General features: G+C 39.1%; 1 protein-coding gene across 15 annotated transcripts in view; it reads left to right on the forward strand.

Moving 5' to 3' along the window:
• Positions 1-25,035, forward strand: part of KDM6A (lysine demethylase 6A) — a 179,418-nt gene that overhangs the window by 13,714 nt on the left and 140,669 nt on the right. The gene's annotated exons all lie outside the window — the stretch shown is intronic.

Raw genomic sequence — 25,035 nt, forward strand, 5'->3', positions numbered from 1 at the left:
GGATATTGACATTGAGATAAGTCAAGATACAGACCTGTTTATCACAAGTATCCATCATGTTGTCCTTTAGAGCCATATTCACCCACCCCACCCCCCACCCCCAGTTTCTAACCCCTGGCAAGCACTGATCTATTCTGTTTCTATGATTTTGTCATTGAAAAAAAGTTATACAGGTGGGATCAGCATATGTATCCTTATGTATAGTTTGTTCCTCTGTGTTATTGATGTACCATGCTTTCCTTAATCATTTACTTGTTGGAGGATACTTTCAGTTATTTTTAGTCTGTGTCTATTGTAAATAAAGCTGCTATGAACATTTTTGTACAGGTGTTTTTGTGAGCCTAGTTTTTCTGGGATAAATGTCCAAGAGTGCAGTTGCTGCTGGTTGCTTGTTTAGTCTTATAAAAAACTGCCAGATTGTTTTCCAGAGCAGCTCTACCATTTTACATTCCCATCAGCAGTTCCCACCAGTGTTCTAGCTTTGTTGCACCCTTCCCAGCATTTGGTGTTATTACTATTTTTTTTATTTTCCATATTCTGATAGCTGTGTAGTGATAGCTCATTGTGGTTTTAATTTACATTTCTCCAAAGGCTAGTGATGTTGAATGTCTTTCATGTCCTTATTTTCCTTCTGTATTCAGAAGGAAATATTCACCTCTGTGGTGAAATGTCTGTTCATGTCTTTTAAATTATTGATTTGAGACCTTTCTTTTTCTCTGATGTACAAATTTAGTGCTATACATTTTCATTTCGGCACTGCTTTAGTTGTGTCCCACATATTCTCATATTTTCATTCAGTTCTATGGGTTTTTAAATTTCCTCTTCAGTCCTTGGAATATTTAGTATTTAGTAGTGTGTTACTCAACTTCTGAGTATTTGGAAATGTTCCTGTTTTCACTGTCACTGATTTTTAGTTTTACTGTCACTGACTTTTAGCTTGATTTTATTATGATTAGGAAATTTACTCTGTATAATTGTCATTCTCTTAGTTGACATGTGTTTTATGACTCAGGATGTGGTCTATCTTGATGACCGTTCCATGGGTGCTTGAAGTGAATGTGTATTCTGTTGGATGGAGTGTTATATACATGTTTGATCTTTTTGGTTGATTTTATTGTCCAGTTCTTCTATATGCTTACTGATTTTCTGTCTAGTAATTCAACCAATTAATGAGAGTGTGGTATTTCTAGATTTCCAATTGTAATTGTGGATTTGAATGTTTTTCCTTTTATCAGATTTTACTTCTTGTACTTTAAGGCTCTGTCATTTGATGTGTACATATTTAAGTTTGCCATATCTTCTGGTGGGTTGTTCCTTTTATCATTATGTAGTATCTCTTTTGCTCTTGCTAAAATTGCTAGTAATTTTATTTGCTCTTAAGTTTACTTGATTGATAATATTATTGCCACTCTTTTTTAAAAAAATCAATATTTACATGCTATGTCTTTTTCCATACTTTAACTTTACCTGTTGTATTTAAGGTGAATTTTTTTGGGGGGGAAGTACAGCATATTGTTAGATCATCTTATTTTTTGTTGTTGTTGTTGTTTTTTGTGTGTGTGTGTTAGATCATTTTAAAAAAACCTACTCTTCTGTCTCTCTTAATTGGTATAGGCTGTTTACACTTAAGGTAATTGTTGATATATTAAAACTTAAGTCTGCTATTACTATGGCTTGTTCCTCTTTCTGGTTTCTTTGATTCTTGCTTCTTTCCTCCTTGTGGATTATCTGGATATATATTTTTTGATTCCATCTTGATTTGTAGTGTTTTTAAGTGTCTTTGTATAGACTTCTTAGTGGTGGTTCTCGGTATTGGAATATTCTTATGTAATTTATCACTATCTTCTGTTGTGGATGTTTTACTACTTCCAGTGAAGTGCAGAGCTTGACTCGCATTTAGGTCCTTTTGTCTGCCCTCTTATGAAATGTAATTTTCTTAAGTGTTTTCTCTCAGTAACATTGAACATCACACCAGATGGTGTGATAAATTTTGCTTCAACCAGCAAATATGATTTATGAAACTCATGCATTGTATAATATTCTTATTATACTTACTCATGATCTTATATATTCCAATGTTTTTTTTTTCCTTTCTGAAGTCCCAGCCTTCTGCTTTCATTTCCTTTCTATTTAGAGAACTTTTAAAGTCATTTTTTCAGGATAACTTTATTTCCCTTCATTCCTGAAGGATATTTTTGCCGTATATAGAATTCACAATGTACTGTTCTTTTTCTTTTAGCTGTGAAAAACGTGCTATTTTCTTCTGTTCTCTGTCGTTTCAAATCAGAAATTTGCTGTCATTAGAATCTGTGTTCCCCTGTAAGTAATTTATTGTTTTCTTCTGGCTGCTTTCAAGAATTTTCCTTTGCCTTTAGTTTTCAGAAATTAAGTTGCGATCTTTCTTGGTGTGGATGTCTTTAGTTTTATTTATCTTGGTGTGGGTTTCTTTCTTTGAGTTAATGTGTTTCACCAAAACTTGAAAGTTTTCAGACATTATATTTTAGAATACTTTTAAAATCCCACCTTCTCTTCTTCTGGGACTCTGACAAGAGTCCTAGCGCTTCTGTTTTTGGGTCCCTGAAACTCTGTCCTCCACCCCCCACCCCCCAGTCAGTTTTCTTTTCTGCTGCTAAGTCACTTCAGTCGTGTCCGACTCTAGGAGACTCCATAGACGGCAGCCCACCAGGCTCCCCCGTCCCTGGGATTCTCCAGGCAAGAACACTGGAGTGGGTTGCCATTTCCTTCTCCAATGCAGGAAAGTGAAAAGTGAAAGTGAAGTCGCTCAGTCGTGTCCGACTCTTAGCAACCCCATGGACTGCAGCCCACCAGGCTTCTCCACCCATGGGATTTTCCAGGCAAGAGTACTGGAGTGGGTGCCATTACCTTCTCCATTTTCTCTTTTAGGTTGGCTAAATTCTGTTGACCTGTTTGCTGTCTCTGTTGTCTGACATTTCCATTCTACTGTTTAGCCTGTCCAGAGAATTTTTATTTTGAGTATTATATTTTTTAGTTTTGTAATTTCCATTTGGTTCTTTTAAAACAACTTTCCTGAGACATAGCATTTTCTAATTTGTTTTAAGAGCAGCTAAAATAGCTTGTTGAAGCATTTATATTGACTAAAACCTTGGTCAGACTATGATGCAAGGCAGGACTGGATCCACCAGAGTTGACTTCAGCTCCCCAGAGGTGAAAATCTATCGGGCAAATTTGGTTATATCTACTCAAACCACCCATAAACTCACCATTCCAAATAACTTAATTTTCCTGCATAGTCGGGCACCAAGGCGCCAACATTAGTGAGATCCACCACATCAAAATTGCCAACCCAATGGAAGGCTCTTCTAGTAGGCTGGTTACTATCACTGGTTCTGTTGCCAGTATTAGTCTGGCCCAATATCTAGTCAGTGCCAGGCTTTCTTCTGAGAACGGCGTGGGGTGCAGCTGGAACAGTGTAGGTTTACTTGTAACTCTTTCTGCTGTTTTCCCATGATCCAGCTGTGTAATTTCTGGTCAGTGATTCCAAGTTTTAGATAAGTGTTCAATTTCTGTGCAACTTTATCATCCGCTACTAATTTAAAAATTCTCTGTTCAGCTGTTAATGCTGGAATCCATATTTAGTTTTATAAGCTTTTCCCTATTTTTAGTTTGTTTGGGGGTTTTGGCTTCGGAATTTTATCCCTGTTTGTCGATAAGAAATTTAAGAGTGGAATGTTAATAAACTTCAGTGTAGTTCTGTTAATGTCAATTTAAAAATTAAAAAAGGATTGGTTAAACAAGATCTTTGTTAGATAGTTTATCAAAAACTTGGTTTTTTCATCTCAGTGTTGAATCTGTTGATTTCTCTCATTCACTTTATAGTGTTCTGGCTTTTGGCATGGTGAGTGATTTTCAGCTGTATCCTGGACATATTTGATATCACTTTATGAGAATTCTAGATTGTATTCTACTTTTATAATAGGTAAAAATCCTTGTTGAGCTGTAATGCCAGGACTGAGTGGCTGTGTAGATTCAGCTTCTGACTGGGCCCTACTGACAACCACCCTGGGAAAAGTAAAGCAGTGAATCATACTGTCTTGGTATAGACTGATGGGATGCAAGTTCAACAACTGCCTTCACTGATAATCTTCCTGACAAAAGTTGGGCACCAGTTTACACCACTTTGTTGCCTCTGAGTAGGGGCGTGTAAGAACAGCTTCCTGATGAGTCATGCTTCGAAGCGAGAGAGAAGTAATGGAGGGCTAACTCACAGCACTCTGATGCTGCAGGATGAAGCATAAGCTCCCCACTTGGTACCACTTCCCCTGAGTTGATGCCAAGTGGTGGATGGTGGGAGCTCATTTCCCTCTGGGCACCTCTGGCACCCAGAGAATGGGTGAAGTGGATTGTTGGCTGCGTCATCTCGTTTGGCTTCTTCATTCAGTCTCACTGCTGGTTGGGTGTGGAGGTTCACCTTTCCACTAGTCCCTGCTGACACCAGGGATGGGGAGAAAGTGGACTGCTGATTGGCTCCAACTCACAACACTTTGTTCAGTCTCGTTGATGCCAGATGGAGTGCTGGTTCAGCTCTTATCTGGTTCTCGCTGATACCAGGTGTGTGTATGTGTTCCAGTGTAGTGATGACTAATCCTGCCTCACACAGCTTTGTTAAGTCTCCTTGCTTTTGGGTGGTGGTGTTGGCGGCCCAGCTTGCTGTTGACCCCACTGACACTACCTTAAATGGGTGACTGAGCAGCATTGGGTGTGGAAAAACATAAGCTTTCTTTCAGTTTTGCTGTAACCCAGCATAGGAGTCTTGGAGCCACCCCTCTGGTTCTGCAGGGCCTGAAAGATCTGCTGCTTTTTTCCTCATCCATACCATCCTGGCAGGGGAACTGGAGCACCCCTTTGTGAGGGATAGAAGATCAACTGCCTGTTCTGTTCTGCCAACACTATCCTAGTAGGGGACTTGGATTGACACCACCTGCTCCCCAGTTTGGCTGAGAGGAAGAGAGTGTGGAAGATTAGCTGCATGCTTGACGTCACTGAAACTGAAGGGTTTGCGCGGAGGGTTTTCCCTTGGTGTTTGGCTGGAGTATGGTGGGTATTGCTGAGAAGATTTCTTTGGGTTAAGAGGAAAAAGCCTTTTCTTGGGGCTTATTTGCCTGTGACTTGTGATGGTGAAGCAGCATCCTGTCCTGGAGATAAGGGAGACAATAAAACCCAGGGAACTTAACTGCCTTGTCATTCTTCAAGTTTTGATGTCTCTAAGTAGTCCACTGCCTTTTCCTCATCTTTCAGATACCTCCTATCTTTGGCCGTTTACATCCAGGATTTTTTTAGTTCTAAGAGGGTGTACCTGAGAGGACAGAAGTTACTCCATTTTGGTGGTGTTTCAAGTCCTCTATTGACTTTTATGGTAATTCAAGTTTCGATTGTGAAAATTTTTACCTCAAGATACTCTATCATATGAAGTAAGTGTTTAAAAAAATCTATAGGTAAATCTTTAATTTGACAATATCCATCAATGATCATAACATATTTGCATTACAAAGTTGTTTCCTTGTATCAGGGCTTGACCTATAGCTGTTACTATTTTGGGGACAAGATTTAAATAACTACAGTGCTTGCTTTTGACCCAAATGGTTTCTGTTACACTCTTTAAAGGAAGCATATATTCAGATGTATAGCAAGAAATGGAAAGATAAGCTGGATTATAGCAGAATGTTACTGTTTTGGTTTGCCATCAAACAGCAGTTAACTCTTTAGATTCCCAAGACAAATATACAAATAGACATTCTACTTCACTTGCCATTTTAAGGCCAGCAGAACAACATGATCTTTTCCAAATTTGAAAACACTTAAAACAGACAACATGATTGAGAAGTTTTTAGTAGAAGAGAGGTGGTATAGAATTTTTTATACCAGTGAGCAACCAGGGAAGCCCCATTGTGTGTTTCTTTAAACATTTTTTTAACATTAAAAAATAAAAAAATGTATTTGTTTACTTAGGTAGTTAACCTTTCATGGTGCTCTTTTTCTTGTGTGTTTGAGTTATTGTCCAGTATTCTTTCATTTCAACATGAATGATTACCTTTTGTGTTACTTGCAGTGCATGTCAGCTAGTGGCAAATTCTTGATTTCGCCTTCATGTTTAAGGATAGTTTTGTTGGATGTAGGGTTATTGGTTGACTAGCTTTTCCTTTCAACACTTTATCATGTCATCCCATTGCCTTCTGGCCTCTGTGGTATCTGATGAAGAAATCAGGTATTTTATTGAGGATCTCTCATATATGATAGATCACTTCTTGTTGCTTTCAGGATTCTTTTTTTTTTTTTTTGGAGTTTGCAGTGGTAATTCTTAGTGTAGATCTGAATTTAATTATTTGGAGTTCATTGAGCATTTTGGCTGTGAGATTATTATATTAAAATTACTGAGTTTGGAAAGTTTTCAGCCATTTTTTCATTAAATTTTCTTTCCCTTTCTGAACTCTCCTTCTGTGACTTCCGATTTGTGCATTTTGTTATTTATGATTTCCCATAGGTTTCTGAGGCTCTGTTCATTTTTCTTTATTTTTTCTTTCTCTTGCTTGACTGGATAATCTTAGTTGATCTATTCCCAGGTTCACTGATTCTTTCTGCCTGCTAATTTATATTTTTGAGCCTTTCTAGTATATTTTTTTGGAGAAGGCAATGGCACCCCACTCCAGTACTCTTGCCTGGAAAATCCCATGGACGGAGGAGCCTGGTAGGCTGCAGTCCATAGGGTCTAAGAGTCAGACACAGCTGAGCAACTTCACTTTCACTTTTCACTTTCATGCATTGGAGAAGGAAATGGCAATCCACTCCAGTGTTCTTGCCTGGAGAATCCCAGGGTCGGGGGAGCCTGGTGGGCTGACTTCTATGGGATCGCACAGAGCCGAGCACGACTGAAGTGACTTAGCAGCAGCAGCAGCAGTGTATTTTTAATATCAGTTATCATACTTTCTACTTGATCGTCTATGTTGTTGTTCACTCGCCCAATCGTGTCCAAATCTTGTGACCCCATGAACTGCAGCATGCGAGGCCTCCCTGTCCCTCACCATCTCCTGAAGTTTGCCCAAGTTCACATCCATTGCATTGGTGATGGCATCCAGCCATCTCATCCTCTGATGCTCTCTTCTCCTTCTGATCTTTTATATATATATATGTAATTTTTTTCTGTTTATTAATACTCTGTATTGTTTGACACATTGTTCTTATATATATGCTTTAGTTCTTTAGACATAACTTCCCTTAATTCTTTGAACATACTTAACATAGCTGATTTAAAGTCTTGTCTACTAAGCATATCATCTGGGCTTCCTCTGGTACAGTTTTTATTGATTGCCCTTTATTCTGTGGATGGACCGTACTTATTTTTATTCCTTTGCATATCTAAAAATTTTGGTTGGAAACTGGGCATTTTAATATGATACAGCAACTCTGGAAAGCAGACTATTCCTCCTCTGCAGCATTTGCTTTTGTTACTGTCTACTGGAATAGTTGTTTCATTGTTTACAGTGACTTTCTGAACTAATTTTGTAATTTGTGTTCTTTGTCCTGTATTGCCACTGAAATCTCTGTGTACTTAAGTGTTTAGATAACTCCCTGGAACCAATAAATCTCCCAGTCTTGGCTAAGAGTGGTCTGTGTGCAGGCAGTTGACAGCTCCGCTATAACCTTCACTCATGATTGTGCAGAGCCTCATGGTCAGAGAGAGCCTAGGGACTTCTCAGGTCTTTTCTGGGTATGTGCAAAGCATATGTCTGTATTTTGGTTTCTTGAGTCTCAGTGTTTTTATATTTGTTGGCCCTTTTCAAAGCTGTTAGGGACATCTCATTACCCCGCTTTTCCTTTTAGGATTCTTGCTTATTCTTTTGTTTGGTCCAATTGTTATTCACTGCTTCAGAAAACCACAAAGTCAAAAAGCTTCCTGGAATAGTTTTTGACAAATGCCCCTGGAGTAAAATGCCTTTGTATTGGGCAAGCCCCAAATCAGGTTGAATACAAATAGCCTTGTAAGTAGGGTCTTCAGGGAACCATAAGACAAGTCAAATAATTACAAATTTCCTGGAAATGAAGCTTTAAAGAGCTTCAGCCTTCTTTGCTGGCTTTTCAGGTTGGGGTTTGTATTGCAAATCTGTGCTGTTAGTTTTCAGGTCTACTGTGGAGTTGACTGGGGAGGCTGGGACCAGAGCAAGTTAAAAAGCTAGAAAGCTCTGTTTTTACCAAGATTCAGCCATTTTTCTTGAGCAAATCCTGCCCAGATTGCTGAAAGGTTTGGTTGACTTCTAGAGTTATTTGTCAGTTTTCTTCTTGGAGAAGAATTGGTGGGGTGGGGGTCCAATTCCACTGTTTTCCTTGATATCACTCAGCGTTCCTTTTTAAAGGTAAATTTATGATTTCATGCAGAACTTTCAGTTCATATTTAGAACTACAATGTTTGTCATTGATGTTTTAGAAAGTGTCTTTTTCCTATGCTGAAATTTTTGGTTCTCAAAGATAGTAGCGTAATTACTCCATTGCTTTATCACAGAGTACACACATTAATGGTGTTAGAGTTACAGTATCAACACTACCATGGTTGCTAATTGTTGCTGGAGGATTTTTTGTTGTTCTTCTTCTTTTTGTCTTTAGGGTATCTTCCACTGGGAATGTTTGTTCAAATTACTGTGTTTTAAAATTTCTTAAAATAATTATTCAGTCTTGTTATGTTATTGACTGGCTACACACTGAAGTTTGTGTATGTGTTCACTCGCTCAGTCTTTGCGACCCCATGGACTATAGCCCACCAGGCTCCTCTGTCCGTGGAATTTTCCAGTCAAGAATACTGGAGTCCGGTGCCATTTCCTAATCCAGGGGATCTTCCTGACCCCGGGATCAAACTTACGTCTCCAGCTTCTCCTGCATTGGCAGGTGGATTCTTTACTACTAGCACCACCTGGGAAGCCTCATGCATTAAGGTTTGTGTGTTTGATTTTGCTTTTGGCTTTTTGGGGATTACTTTTTTAACTTAACAATTTTTTTTTTTTGCAGTGTTAATATTTAAAATATTTACACGGGTAAAAAATAATTACGTTCTAAAATCAAACCTACCATCATATCTCCCTCTAACCATTTAAAAATTCCAACTTTATAACTTTATTTTAAAAATTAGAGACACACAAATGCACACACATTTCTGTGTCTGTACTTTGGCTATAATTCTTTTTCTCTGCCTCTTGGTTTGCTTGGGTATTGTAGTAGTTCAACATTTCTAGGTTTTGGTCTGTTCAGAGAATCGTTCTCTGAACTTCCCTCAGTGATAACTTCCTACTCAGAAACCTTTGATTTCTTTCTATTGACTGGAGTGACATCTGATGTCCCTCCGTGTTTGGGTCCCCCAGAAAACTTTTTTTTTTTTTCATTTATTTTTATTAGTTGGAGGCTAATTACTTTACAGTATTCTAGTGGGTTTTGTCATACATTGACATGAATCAGCCATGGAGTTACATGTGTTCCCCATCCCGATTCCCCCCTCCCATCTCCCTCTCCACCCAGTTCCTCTGGGTCTTCCCAGTGCACCAGGCCCGAGCACTTGTCTCATGCACCCAAAAAACTTTTTAACTTCATTCTCTGTGCTTCTCCATCTTCATTATTTTGTATTTCAAGACTTTGGTCACATGGTCCCCTTTTCCTTTTTATGAAGCTTTCCCTTAATCTGTAGAAGTAGAACCAATTGCTCTCTGTGCTTCCAGAATCTTTTTTCTTTTAGAATTTAATTCATTCTTTTTCTGTTAGTGACAGCTTTATTGATACATAATTCACATCAAGTATAGAGTTCTACCTAGCAATAAAGAACCTGCCTGCAGTGCAGGAGATGTGGGCAGTTCGATCCCTGGGTTGGGAAGATCCCCTAGAGGAGGAAATGGCAACCTGCTCCAGTATTCTTACCTGAAAAATCCCATGGACAGAGGAGCCTGGCAGACTACAGTCCAGGGAGTCACAAGGAGTGGAGCATGACTGAGCAACTAAACTAAGCACAGCACATAAAATTCTACTATATTTTTAAATGAGAAGAATGCTTCCATTCCTCTTAAGCATCCCCTTTTCATTCTTTCAGCTCTTTAGTGTGTATCATCTCATTTTATATTACCAATGCTGCTATTTCATGATTTCTAAAATTTTAGAGATTTTTCTACAGTAGAAGATAACCACCCATCTTTGTGCTCCATTTGACCCCGTATTTTCCGCTTCCTCCATAGTGTTATGGTTTTGGATTAAATCAGTATTTAGATTATGAAGACTATATAAACAAATGCTGTTCACTGTGATTATTTTTTCTTTTTATGTACAAAGTCTTTTTTAAAGGAGTAAATTGGCTTTTTGTTTTAGTTTTCTGTGTGTCTTTCATGTATGTAGCCCCAGTATGGTCAAACACATTAGGACACCAGATAATTTATAGTCCCCTTTCCCCCTTTTTAAAAAAAATCAGTCATATCCTTAAGAGATTTCTGTGACTGTGTAGGCCACTAGGCCTGTTGGATAACTAGCATTCTGGGACTTCCTCTCACCCTCATCCTGGTGCTGGAAGACACATAAGGTAGTGTCTTGGTAGCCAAAATAGGGAAATGGACTACGTGGCCATTCCTTACCCTGATCTATCTTGGTGTTTCTGTTTCTGTCCAGCATCTCTAGAGTCAAATTTTTGGTCTTGCTCTGGGGAGGAGATAATATGGGAGAGAGTGTACCCTGGCAGCCTGATCTGGAGGAGCAGATCTAGGAATTTAGTTCTCATTCAGTTTTTTCATAATTTTCCTCTTTTCAACCCCTGCTACCATTTCTTACATACTTTTCTGGAGTTCTGTTGCTTGAATGGGCTTCTGACTTGTCTGAAACCTATGACGCTTAGCATATCATCTGCTTTTTGTCTTTCAAAATTTTATTGACTTGCTTTGTCTATTGCTTGCTTGCTCTCTCTCTCTGATCTGGTTATCTTAATCTATAACAAACCACCCCCAAACCAGGATTATATTATGTTCACAGAATCTGTGGGTCAGGAACTTGCAGAGAGTACTGTAAGGATGTCTTACCCCACCATGTTTGGGGCCTCAGCTGTGATGACTCATTGCAGAGCGAAACTCAAAAAGCTGGGATCTGCTTTCAAGGTGGCTACCTTACTAGACCTGTGGCACCTTGGCAAGCATGGCTAGAAGGCTGGGCTCAGCTACGTGTGGCTTTCCCAGCATGATTACCTTGAGGCAGTTTTTACCTTGCAGACTTTTTACCTGGCAGCTCAAGAGTTAAGATCTGATGGAAGTTGCCTGTCCTTTTATGATCTTTCCTTGAGTCACACTACACCGTTTCTGCCATAGTCTATTGGTCAAGACAGCCACAAGCCTCAACCAGGAGCGGGGACAGAAACTCCATTTCTATTAGGGAGTGGTAAGATCAGATTGCAGAAAAGTGTGTTGGGGGTTTATTATCGTGTTCTGTGTTGGAAAGTATGGTCTGCCATACTTCTCTTTGTTCTTAAGGGTGACTGTCTTTTAATTTCTTCACTCTTACTTCAGAGGTGTTGGAAAGAGAGCAGAGATAAACTCAGTTGTTCAACTGAATTGTTTAACCAGAAGTCCCTTGCGTGATTAATTTTGTTTTCAAGTAAACTTAGTTTCATTGAAGTATAACATGAATACAGTTGAGTTCACATAAGTGTGCTGGCAGTTCAGTAAATTTTCACAGTGAACACACTTTGTAAATGCCACCCCAAATCAGGAAATGGAACAGTCTTAACACTCTTGCTCCTCATGCCTCTTCCCAGCTATTATCTCCATCATCCTACCCAGAAGTAACCACTCTTTTGACCTCTGTTATCAAAAGTTAGTTTTGCTTATTTTTGAATTTTATGTAATGGAATCATGTGTACTCTTGTCTCTTAACTGCTTTTGCTGAAGAACACATTTGAGATTTCATCCATGTTATTCATGTAAAGCACTACATCATTCAGTTTTATTGCTGAATAGTATTCCAGCATAAATATATTTGAACTTATTTATCCATTTTATTCTCTGTAATTGTGGTTTCAATTCTCTTTGCCCTTTGATGGATAAGGATAAGAGGCTTGTGGAAGCTTCCTGATGGGAGGGGCTGGCTGTGGGGGGGGGGGATCTGGGTCTTGTTCTGATGGGTGGGGCCATGCTCAATAAATCTTTAATCCAGTTTTCTCTTGATGGATGGGGTAAGGGATAATGGATCTCCTTCAAAAGGACTTTTGCCAGGACTGTTGGATTCAGTGCCTCTGACCCCAGTGGGGCCAGTGTTGACCCACACCTCAGCCGGAGACTCCTGGACACTCACAGGCGTGTCTGGCTCAGTCTCTTGTGGGCTCACTGCTACTTTCTTCTGGGTCCTGGTACACACAAGATTTTTTTTGTGCCCTCCAAGAGTCTGTTTCCCCAGTCCTGTGGAAGTTCTGTAATCAAATCCCACTGGCCTTCAGAGTCAAATTCCCTGGGGGTTCTCAGTACCTTTGCCAGATCCCCAGGTTGGGAAATCTCTTGTGGGCCCTAGAACTTTTGCAACAGTGCAAGAACTTTTTTGGTATAATTGTTCTCCAGTTTGTGGATTGTCTTCTTGGTGGCTCTACGGTGGGGCTCACACACAGCGTCTCCCAGGTCTGCTGCAACCAGAGCCCCTGTCCCCACGACAGGTTGTTGTTGAGCTGTGCCTACGCAGGAGACACTCAAACACTCAAAGTCAGGTCAGCCTCAGTTTCTTGTGGGGTCTCTGGGTCCTGGTGCACACAAGGTTTTGTTTGAGCCCCCCGAGCATCTCTGGCGGGTATGGGGTTTGAATCTAAACATGATCTCATCCCTCTTACTGTCTTGTTGGGGCTTCTCCTTTGCCTTTATCCACTAGCGGGCAGACAGAATGGAAACCACAATCACAGAAAACTAACCAAACTGATCTCTTGGATCACAGCCTTGTCTAACTCAATGAAACTATGAGCCATGATGAGTAGGGCCACCCAAGATGGACAGGTCATGGTGGAGAGCTCTGACAGAACGTGGTCCACTGGAGAAGGGAATGGCAAACCACTTCAGTATTCTTGCCTAAGAACCCCATGAACAGTACGAAAAGGCAAAAAAAAAAAACAATGACACTGAAAGATGAACTCCCCAGGTCAGTAGGTGCTCAAGAGTGGAGACACAGCTCCAGAAAGAAGGAAGAGGCTGAGCTGAAGTGAAAATAATGCCCGGTTGTGGATGTGACTGGTGATGGAAATAAAGTCTGACACAGTAAAGAACAATATTGCATAGGAACTGGAATGTTAACGTCCATGAATCAAAGTAAATTAGAAGTGGTCAAATAGGAGATGGCAAGAGTGAACACTGACATTTTAGCAATCACTGAACTAAAATGGACTGGCAAATTTAATTCAGATGACCATTATATCTACCACTGTGGGCAAGAATCCCTTAGAAGAAATGGAGAAGCCCTCATAGTCAACAAAGGAGTCTTAAATGCAGTACTTGGATGCAATCTCAAAAACAACAGAATGATCTCTGTTCATTTCCAAGGCAAACCATTCAATATCACAGTAATCCAAGTGTATGCCCTGACCACTAATGCTGAAGAAGCTGAAGTTGAACGGTTCTGTGGTGACCTACAAGACCTTTTAGAACTAAGTCCAAAAAAAGATGTCCTTTTCATCATAGGGGACTGGAGTGCAAAAGTAGGAAGTCCAGATACCTGGAGTAACGGGCAAGTTTGGCCTTGGAGTAGAAAAAGAAGCAGGGCAAAGGCTAAAAGAGTTTTGCCAAGAGAACGCACTGGTCATAGCAAACACCTTCTTCCAGCAACACAAGAGACAATCCTACACATGGACATCACCAGATGGTCAACACCGAAATCAGATTGATTATGTTCTTTGCAGCCGAGGATGGAGAAGCTCTATACAGTCAGCAAAAACAAGACCGGGAGCTGACTGTGACTCAGATCATGAACTCCTTATTGCCAAATTCAGACTGAAATTGAAGAAAGTAGGGGAAACCACTAGCCCATTCAGGTATGACCTAAATGAAATCCCTTACAAATTATACTGTGGAAGTGACAAATAGATTCAAGGGATTAGATCGGATAGACAGGGTGCCTGAAGAACTATGGATGGAGGTTCATGACATTGTATAGGAGGCAGGGATCAAGACCATCCCCAGGAAAAAGAAATGCAAAAGGCAAAATGGTTGTCTGAGGAGGCCTTACAAGTAACTGAGAAAAGAAGAGAAGTTAAAGGAAATGGAGAAAAGGAAAGACATAGCCATTTGAATGCAGAGTTCCAGAGTAGCAAGGAAAGATAAGAAAGCCTCCCTCAGTGATCATTGCAAAGACATAGGGGAAAACAATAGAATGAGAAAGACTAGAGATCTCTTCAAGAAAATTAGAGATACCAAGGGAACATTTCCTGCAAAGATGGGCACAATAAAGGGCAAAAATGGTATGGACCTAACAGAAGCAGAAGATATTAAGAAGAGGTGGCAGGAATACACAGAACTATACAAAATATCTTAATGTCTCAGATAACCACGATGCTGTGATAACTCACCTAGAGCCAGACATCCTGGAATGCGAAGTCAAGCGGGCCTTAGAAAGTATCACTGTGAACAAAGTTAGTGGAGGTGATAGAATTCCAGTTGAGCTATCTCAAATCCTAAAAGATGATGCTGTGAAAGTGCTGTGCTCAATATGCCAGCAAAGTTGGAAAACTCAGCAGTGACCACAGGACTGGAAAAGGTCAGTTTTCATTCCAGTCCCAAAGAAAGGCCAAAGGATGCCAAAGGATGCCAAAGGATGTTGAAACTATTGCACAATTGCACTAATCTCACATGCTGGCAAAATAATGCTCAAAATTCTACAAGCTAGGCTTCAACAATACATGAACCAAGAACTTCCAGATGTTCAAGCTGGGTTTAGAAAAGGCGGAGGAAACAGATCAAATTGCCAACATCCGTTGGATCATAGAAAAAACGAGAAAATTCCAGAAGAACATCTACTTCTGTTTCATTGACTATGCTAAACCCTTTTGACTGTGTGAATCACAACAAACTGGAAAATTCTTCAAGAGATGGGAATACCAGAACACCTTACCTGCCTCCTGGGATATCTATATGCAGATCAAGAAGCAACAGTTAGAACCAGACATGGAACAGTGAACTGGTTCCAAATTGGGAAAGAGGTATGTTAAGGCTGTATATTGTCACCTTGTTTATTCAACTTATAAGGGGAGTACATCATGCGAAACGATGGACTGGATGAAACAAGCTGAAATCAAGATTGCTGGGGAAAACTATCAATAACCTCAGATATGCAGATGACACCACCCTTATGGCAGAAAGTGAAGAGGAACTGAAGAGCCTCTTGATGAAAATGAAAGAGGAAAGTGAAAAAAAACTGGCTTAAATCTCAACGTTCAAAAAACGAAGATCATGGCATCTGGTCCCATCACTTCATGGCAAATAGATGGGGAAACAATGGAAACAGTGACAGACTTTATTGTTTTGGTCTCCAAAATCACTGCAGATGGTGACTGCAGCCTTGAAAATAAAAGACACTCCTTGGAAGAAAAGCTATGACCAACCTAGACAGCATATTAAAAAGCAGAGACAGTACTTTGCCAACAAAGGTCCGTGTAGTCAAAGCTATGGTTTTTCCAGTAGTCGTGTGTGGATGTCAGAGTTGGACCATAGAGAAAGCTGAGTGTCGAAGAATGAATGGTTTTGAGCTGTGTTGTTGGAGAAGACTCTTGAGAGTCCCTTGGACTGCAAGGAGATCAAACCAGTCAATCCTAAGGGAAATCAGTCCTGACTATTCATTGGAAGGACTGATGCTGAAGCTGAAACTCCAATACTTTGGCCACCTGATGTGAAGAAGTGACTTATTGGAAAAGACCCTGATGCTGGGAAAGATTGAAGGCAGGAGAAGACAACAGAGGATGAGATGGTTGAATGGCATCACCAACTCGATGGACATGAGTGTGAATAAGCTCCTGGAGTTGGTGATGGACAGGGAGGCCTGGCGTTCTGCAGTCCATGGGGTCACAAAAGTCCAACATGACTGAGCACCTGAAGTGAACTGATACATTTTGTTACTGATGTCTTCTATAATGGTTAAAACTTTCTATGGATCTTCATTCTCATGTTTTTTTACTTGTGTAGTTGTCTCTTTACTAGGTTTTGGTTAATAGCTTTTCTTTACATTTGTGGTTTTAATTTAATTCTCTTCCTATGTTTATATTTTTATTATATTATCTCCACTGTCTGGAGGACCTTTGCCATTCTTGACTTTATAAAATCAGGAAGTAAGTCAAAAGGAAAGGGTTCTAAACCAGAATATGTCTCTCAGTGCATGTACTGTGAATGTATTCATTTTTATTTCAGGTGCTAGTCTCATAAACATGGCTACTAATTTGCTTTCCTGTCCTACAAAGGTTAGAAGATATGAATTAGAGAACTTTCGTACTGATATTAGATAGTGTAGTAGGCAGAATCAGGTGACTGAAAAGAACAGAGGAGATAAAAGCATAACAATTTAGACTGTTCAGGATGAATTCCTAATGACCTTGTTATAGCACAGTATAATCATTTTTTCCCCTTAATGATTGGTTAAATTATTTAGGCAAAGAAATTGTGTTTTCTCTACTCTGTTTTAGGGAGGTGAGATCTTGAAGAGATGGTATTCGTCATAGTTTTAAAAAGTAGCATAGTGGAAGCATGCATTTGTCTTTAAATCTAAGTGGAATGTCTCAGTCTCTAATATAACATAGGAATGAAGTTAACTTCTTTGGGAAATTTTCAAAGCAGTGTTTATCAGAATTTTTTTTTCCCATCATGACAATGGGAAGAAATGTGTTTTACATTGTGATCCACTGTGCAACATATATTTTTTATAAATGGAAATTTTCTTTTTCATAAAACTTTGGATAATGTGCTTCAGAATGCTAAGGTAAATCTCTGTTCAGTTGGAATTAATCTAGAATTGTGCATCAGTGGGGTCTAAACTAATGAGCTACTGGACAGAGTTGAGGAAGACTGTGGAAAGGGCTGTTCAGAAGAATATATGAGGTACAAAAACCCTCAGACACTTGAGAGGGAAGTAGTTTCCTACTATTACCCTTTTAAAATAGGTACAAAATTTCAAGAGTTGTTTTCTTTCCTAAGAGCTTTTGTCTATCTGATTGTCACGTCTCCACCCCTTCATGTTGGCTATAATGTAGCATTTCTTATTCCTGGATGTGAATTAATACATAATTATGGTAAAAATAAGTATACCATGTGTTTTTCCCAAACCTTGCAACATTATCTGCCTGCCTTGTCTTTTTTATGAATTTATTTTTAACTGAAGATTAACTTCTTTATAGTGTTCTGTTGGTTTCTGCCACACATCAGCATGAATCAGCCATAGGTATGTCCTCTCCCTCCCCACTCCACCCCTTCAGGTTGTTATGGAGCCCCATTTGAGTTCTCTGAGCAAGTTCCATTGGCTGTCTGTTTTACATATGGTAATGTAGGTTTCCTGTTACTCTCTCCGTATATCCCACCCTCTCCTTTCTCCCCCTCCCGTGTCTTTTAACACTTCTAAGCCTTAGGTTTTTTTCATCTGTAAAATAGGGATGCTAGTACTTAACACATAGGTTTGTATAAATTGAATGACATAATGCATGTAAAGTGCACAGTGTTTAGAAGTTAGTGTTCTTAATAAGTAGTGTTCCTATTAATCTTGGTGACCAAGAATAGGGTATATTAATGATGTCTGGTTATTGCAGAAGTTTATGTCCCAGATTTAGGCAGATAATGGAAGAAATTTCAGGAAGAGCACTGTGTCAAGAGTGAATTATGAGAAGGGTGTTAATTGATTTGGAACAATAGACTGAAAGGAATGGTAGTATTGATAGCTCAGCTGGTAAAGAATCTGCTTGCAATGCAGGAGACCCCAGTTCGATTCCTGGGTCAGCAAGATCCCCTGGAAAAGGGATAGGCTACCCACTCCAGTATTTGCGGGCTTCCTTGGTGACTCAGATGGTAAAGAATCTGCCTGCAGTGCGGGAAACGTGGGTTTGATCCCTGGGTTTGGAAGACCCCCTGGAGGATGGTATGGCAGCCCACTCCAGTATTCTTGCCTGGAGAATCCCCATGGACAAAGGAGCCTGGTGGGCTAGAGTCCATAGGGTCGCAAAGAGTCAAAACACGACTGAGTGACTAAGCACACACATTTCTGATGATTGTGAGTTCTAGGTATACTTTGAAGTGTTTTTTCTTCAGATCTTTCCCTGTCTCAGCCTCCAGATCTTGCCACTCATTAGCTGTGAGACCCCAGATAGATTACTTAACTACTAACGAAAGTACTAAAGTTTGTGATTTCTATTTTCTACTAATACCATCACTTCTTAAGAGTTTGTATTTTATATGCTGTTTTAAGTAATTGGAAAAAGTGAATGGCATTAGCAAAGCTAATCATGTGAATATGAAGTAACAACATTCTGTAGGGAAGAAAAGTCCTAAAGCTGCTGTCTTACACTCTTGGGTTAAATTTTAACCCATAATAGGAAACCCAGTTAAGATGTCTCTGTCCTACTGCATACTTTCTTGACAGGAACATTCTGCAGCTTACTAGGCTTTTCCAGAAACTCCAGTGCTTTGGTCAGTTCCACTTTGTGTGTGCTTCCTAGGCATTGAACTTAGCTCTGAGTTCTTTCCTTGTCAGGAGTCATCTGCTCAGTATAAAACTTCTGTGTATGATGGTGATGTGGTGGGCGTGTAGAAAAATGATTATTTACTTTAACCTTTTCTGTTGCTGGTTATGAATTTATGTTGCCTCTTCATTTTTAAATTTTATTAAAGTGTTGATTTACCATGTTGTGTTAACTTCTATTATGCAGCAAAATGATTCAGTTATATATATCTTCTTCATATTCTATTCCATTATGGTTTATTATGGGATACTGAGTATAGTTCTCTGTGCTATACAGTAGGACTTTGCTGTTTTTCCATCTTATATGTAACAGATTACATCTGTTAATCCCAAACTCCCAACCCATCCCTTTTTCACACTTGCTGTTTCTCTTTAAATAAACAACTTAGAGGAAAGGGTAGTTTTGGAAAATGTAAGCACTGGCTAAAAATGATATGCCTTTGTTCCTGTACAAGGAAAAAGTGGTTTTTCTCTCATTCTGAAATCAAGCCCAATTTCACTGTCTCTGTTCATTACCCTCTGGTATTCTACCCTGTTGCTGGGAATAAGAAATGTTTGCTGTCATTTTCCCTGAGCAGAGTAGCGGAGAGATACAGCTGACCTGTTTTATAATGCCTTTTATGCTTCACCCTCAAAAGGGGTGGAGAATTTCTCATAAACATATTTAATGTTCATTTTGGACCATGCAGGCTAGAAATAGTAAGTTCCCTGTCCTCTGTGGGGAGTAGATACTTCTGCCCCTGTTGACTGTACCATGAGTGCTGTAATACAGTACTGTAAGTTGAATAATAAGTAGTAATGTTTGAGGGGAGGAAGTAAGGGATAAATTTCAATCTATCATGGTTCAATTCACTTATCAACCCTGAACTTTATTTTTTTAAATTGAAAGATGACTTATTTTTGGCAGCACTGGGTCTTCATTGCTGCAAGGGCTTTTTTCTAGTGACAGTGAGCCGGGGATGGGGGGGTGGAGGGGCCCTCTTGGTCGCTGAGCACGGGCCTCACACTGCAGTAGCTTCTCTGGTCGCCGAGCAGGGCTCTCGGGCGTGCAGGCTTCAGTGTTGCAGCGCGCGGGTTGCGTCCTTGTGGTGCATGCGCCTAGTTGCTCCATGCTATATGGGGTCTTCCCAGGCGAGGGATGGACCCGTGTCTCCAGCATTGGCAGGCAGATTGTTTACTACTGAGCCACCAGGAAAACCCTGAACTTTCTGTTTGAATTAAAAACTTCTCTCCAGTCTTTTGGATGTCCTATGTTTTTGAAAAGATTAAAAATATAAAGGAAAAATGCATTTTCCCCCCTTGTTATTATATGTTTCCTTAGATTGCACCAGTGCTTCCCTGGTGGCTCAGACAGTGAAGACTCCACCTGCAGTGCAGGAGACCAGGCTTCAGTCCCTGTGTCTGGAAGATTCCCTGAAGAAGGGAATAGCAACCACTCCAGTGTTCTTGCCTGAGAAATCCCATGGACAGAGGAGCCTGGTGGGCTACAGTCCGTGGGGTCAGAAAGAGTTGGACATGACTGAGCGACTGAACACGCACGCACCTACCTAGCACAGTGCTTGCCACATAATAGGTACCCAGTAAGGAATTACTTTATTACTTCTAGCTTGTATTTGAATAACATTTTAAATCTTTAAAGCAATTTGACTCCCCAGTTGCCCAGAAGTTTATAGTTTCCATAGTACTATGTATTTCTTGATCATATTTATGACAACACATTAGAATTGTTTTTTAAAGTGCCTCTACCCTATCCATCCCCCCACCCTGCCACATACCTTGACAGCATTGTTTTTTATTCCTTTTGTATTTTCTCAGTGTATCATAATGTCTGTATTTTTTTAAATTTATTTTAATTGGAGGCTAATGACTTTACAATATTGTGGTGGTTTTTGCCATACACTCACATGAATGAGTCATGGGTGTACATATGTTCCCCATCCTGACCCTCCCACCTCCCTCCCATCCCATCCCTCAGGGTCATCCCAGTGCACCAGCCCTGAGCACCCTACCTCATGTATCTAACCTGGACTGGCGATCTACTTCGCATACGGTAATATACATGTTTCGATGCTATTCTCTCAAATCATTCCACCCTTGCCTTCTCCCAATAATGTCTGTATTGTAGCCATGTAGTAAATGTTCAAAGTAGGCTAAAACCTTTTCATTGAAAAATGATGACATGATTGTTACATTTTGATGTACTTCTGAAGTGAACTGTTTCTATTAATTGACCCTTTCTGTCCAGAAGGAAAAGAAATCATATTGGTAATGTGGATTGGTTTTATTCATTTTACACTTGGTGAGATAGGTAGAACAGGTAGTATTCTGATTTTTACACAGGTGGAAACTGAGGCCCAGCGTTTTAAGTGACTTAACTAAGATACTACAGTTGTTAAATATGAAGCTGGGGCTTAAACACAGTCTTAAGTACTTGAGTTTTATTTTTAATTTGTGCTTTAAAAGTTCAGTTAATAATACCTAGATAAATCAAAATTTTATGTTCTCGTAATGTTCAAAATTGAAGTTTGCCTTTAAAGTTATGTTTAAATATTAGAGTTCTTAAAGTGTGAAGTAGTGTCTGTGTCAGAGTGCTTTTGGGTAACAAAGTGCTACTGGACCTATTCTTCAGTAAATGTAGTTTTTCATTTATGGGTTTATAGTGTCAGTCACTCTTACTTGATATTCAGACATCTCCAAGTAAATTCCTTATGCATGTCTTTGCCATAACTGGAAAACAGATCGCAGCTAAAAATTACATCAGTTGTGCCCGACTCTTTGCGACCCCATGGACAGTAGCCTGCACCAAACTCCTCCGTCCATGGGATTTTCTAGGCAAGAATAGTGGAGTGGGTTGCCGTTTCCTTCTACAATAAATAACTAAAGCCAATTAAGAAATTGACACTAATACAGTGGATGATATTATTTTTTCAAAATGGATCACTTGACTGAGTTGAGGGTTATGATATCACAAGTTCTTCTAGCATACCTGTACTGCTGTGTGCTGTGGGATTGCATTCTCTTACAGTTTTTCTCTATTAGAACTTGACTGAAACCCTGTTAATATTTTGTACCTTGTCTCATTTGGTTTTCACTTTTGGGGAATAAATAATTTGCTGCTAAAAGTTGCTTTCTTGGCATCAGTATAATTGTGAAGGTAAATGTGAGAGTTAGCATTGATGTCAGTGTTTGGATTTGGGTCATTAGTATGGTTGAGAATGTTTTGTCAGTCACTTCTGAATTATCATAGAAATTTTAAAAAGCAATGGAAAATTTCCATAAGGACTTTTAGGATCCCAGAGAATACATATATCCCAGTTTGAGAAACACTGACTTGTATAATAGTATATAAGTCCAATTTCATTTTGTGTTTGTACAATTTTTATGTACTTGAAGAATTATCAGTATGAACTTAGTAAGCTAGAGTGATTTGAAAGAAATCACAGTTGTAAAGTATCTCAAAATTCTAAGTTAACCATTAAAATTCTGTTTACATATTAAAAGAAAGGCAGTATATTTAGGTGGAGGGAAAAGGGGGAGGTGACAGTTCATAAAAATGTGTGATTCATGATCTTTGTTATAATACATGTAACTCTAAGAAAGGTATGTCTTGAACAGTACAAATAAATACTCTGACAGATAATAAAAAGGAGAAACTACTCTTGGCAGGGAGAATTGAAGTCTTCTTAGGTGCAGGGTAATTTTTCCTTAGCAGAGTTCATTTTTATAGAACAGTTTTAGATTTACAGGCAAATTGATAGTACAATGAATTCTTGCATTCAGTTTCCCTTATTAGTGTATTGATGAACATATACTGATACATTATTATTAGTTAAAGTACATAATTTCTTTAGGCTTCCCTGATGGCTCAGTGGTAAAAAATCTGCCTGCAGTGCAGGAGACTTGGGTTATATCCCTGGATTGGGAAGGTTCCCTGGAGAAGGAAATTGCAACCCACTCCAGTATTCTTGCCTGGGAGACGCCATGAACAGAGGAGCCTGGCAGGCTATAGTCCTTGGGGTTGTGAAGAGTCAGACACAACATAGCGATGTCCTTTCCTGGTTCCAGAATTCCATCCAGGATACCATATTGTATTTAGTTGTCATGTCTGTAGGCTTCTCTTGGCTGTGACATTTTCTTAGACTCTCTCTTCCTCTCTTTTTTTCTTTTTTTGGTCACAGTGTTTGGCTTGCAAGATCTTAGTTTCCTGACTGGCATCATACCTGGGCTCCTGGCAGTGACAGTGCCAGATCCTAACTACTGGACCACCAGGGAGTTTCCAGACGTTTCTTGTTTTTCTGTTGACTTTAGTTTTGAGGAGTAGTGGTCAGTCAGGTATGTTGTAGGATGCATCTCTATTGGTATATGTCTGATGTTTTTCTCATGGTTAGACTGGATTTATGGGATTTTCAGAGGAAGATACAGAAGTAAAGTAACATTTTTATCATATCGTATCAAAAGTTTTACTCCTCCCTCCTTTTGAGAGCAGAGGATCTACATAAATTGTTTGGGAATCTTATGCAAGATTTGTCTCTTCTCCATTTATTAATGTGGTGCTTTAGTTCCATTCCACAGATTTCGGTGTGTTGTGTTTTCATTTATATTTTCTTTAAAATACTTTCAAATTTGCCTTTTGATTTCCGCCTTGACCCAAGGATTTTTAAAGAAGTGTGCCTAGGGTATTAGTATCTGGATATTTGGGGATTTCCCAAATATTACTGATTTAAATCTAGTTTGGCCAGAGAATATCCTTTGTATGATTTGACTGCTTTCAAAAGTTTTGAAAGTTTTACAGTCTAGAATATGATCTACATTGCTGAATGGTCTCTGTGCACTTGAAAAGAGTATGTTCTATGGCAAAAATGTCAATTAGGTCAATTTGGTTGATTGCATTTCTCAAGTCTTCTCTACCCTACTACAGGGATATCTTGTTTTGTTGTCAGCTCTGCAGATACTATGTATTTTGCTAATTGACGTTTGTGGCAACCGTGCATCAAGCAAGTCTATCAGCCCCATTTTTCTAGCAACATTTGCTCACTTTGTGTGTCTGTTACAGTTTGGTAACTTGCAATATTTCAAACCTTTTCATTATTATATTTGTTATGGTGTTCTGTGGTCATTGATCTTTCATGTTACTATTGTAATTAGGGTATTGTCTTCGTTTTGTATTTTAAAATAAGGTATGTACATTTTTTTGGTCATAATGCTGTTGCACACTTTAAATAGACTACAGTATGTATAATATAAACATAACTTTTACATGCACTTGGGAAACCAAAACATTCTTGTGTCACTTGATTAATTGTGATACTTGCTTTATTGTGGTAGTCTGGAACTGAACCTGCAATGTCTCTGAGATATGCTTGTAATTGTTACTAGTCTTCTGTCAGTCTTTGAAAAAGGATTGAGTTCACTGACTATAATTGTAGTTTTGTCTTTTTTTCCCTTTCAATTGTGTCATTTTTGGTTAATATAGTTCAAAGCTTTATTGTTAGGTGGGTAGATGTTTGAGACTGTTACAGCCTCCTGGTGGACTGATCTTTTTATGAAATGACCCTCTCTTTATTCCTGGTCTCAGATTTTTCTGTGAAATCCACTTTGATTTTAATGTTGTTTCTATAGTTTTCTTTGTTTAGTGTCAGCATGGTATATCTCTTTTCATCTTTTTACTTTTAACATATTTGTGTCTTTAAAAAAAACTTTGTTTATGGGTGGCATGTAGTTGGGTCTTACTTTTATATCCAACTAATGATCTTTACTTTTAGAACTTTTTTCTAAAACTTTATTTGAAATAATTATGACTTTGTAGGAAAGTAAATACAGGGAAAGTCCTGTTTACCTATCACCTAATCTCCCCCAGTGTTAATAAATCTTGTGTGATTACTAAGACCAGGAAATTGACTATAGAGTTTATTCAGATTTCACCAGATGTATATGTGTGTGTGTGTATATTCATTTGTGTGTGTATGTGTACCTCTGCAGTCTAATCATGTGTATATAGCCAAGATTTTTACTCCATCACAAGACTCCATTGTGCCACCTCTTTGTAGCTATACCACCCCTCCCATCCCTAACTCCTGGAAATCATTATTCATGACTATTTTATAAATAGAATCAGGTAGCATGCATCCTTTTGAGATGTGTAATTTATTTGTTGTTCATTCAAATAATTTTGTATATGAGTAGTCTTTTTTCTTTCCTTTCTGAGTAGTGTTCCATAGTATGGATGTACCAGAGTTTGTTTAACCATTCCCCCATTGAAGGACATTGTTTAATTTTCATTTTTTGGCTATTACAAGTAAACTGCTCTGAGCATTT

This window comes from Muntiacus reevesi, chromosome X (genome assembly GCF_963930625.1).
Source record: "Muntiacus reevesi chromosome X, mMunRee1.1, whole genome shotgun sequence".
Taxonomy (NCBI): Eukaryota; Metazoa; Chordata; class Mammalia; order Artiodactyla; family Cervidae; genus Muntiacus; species Muntiacus reevesi.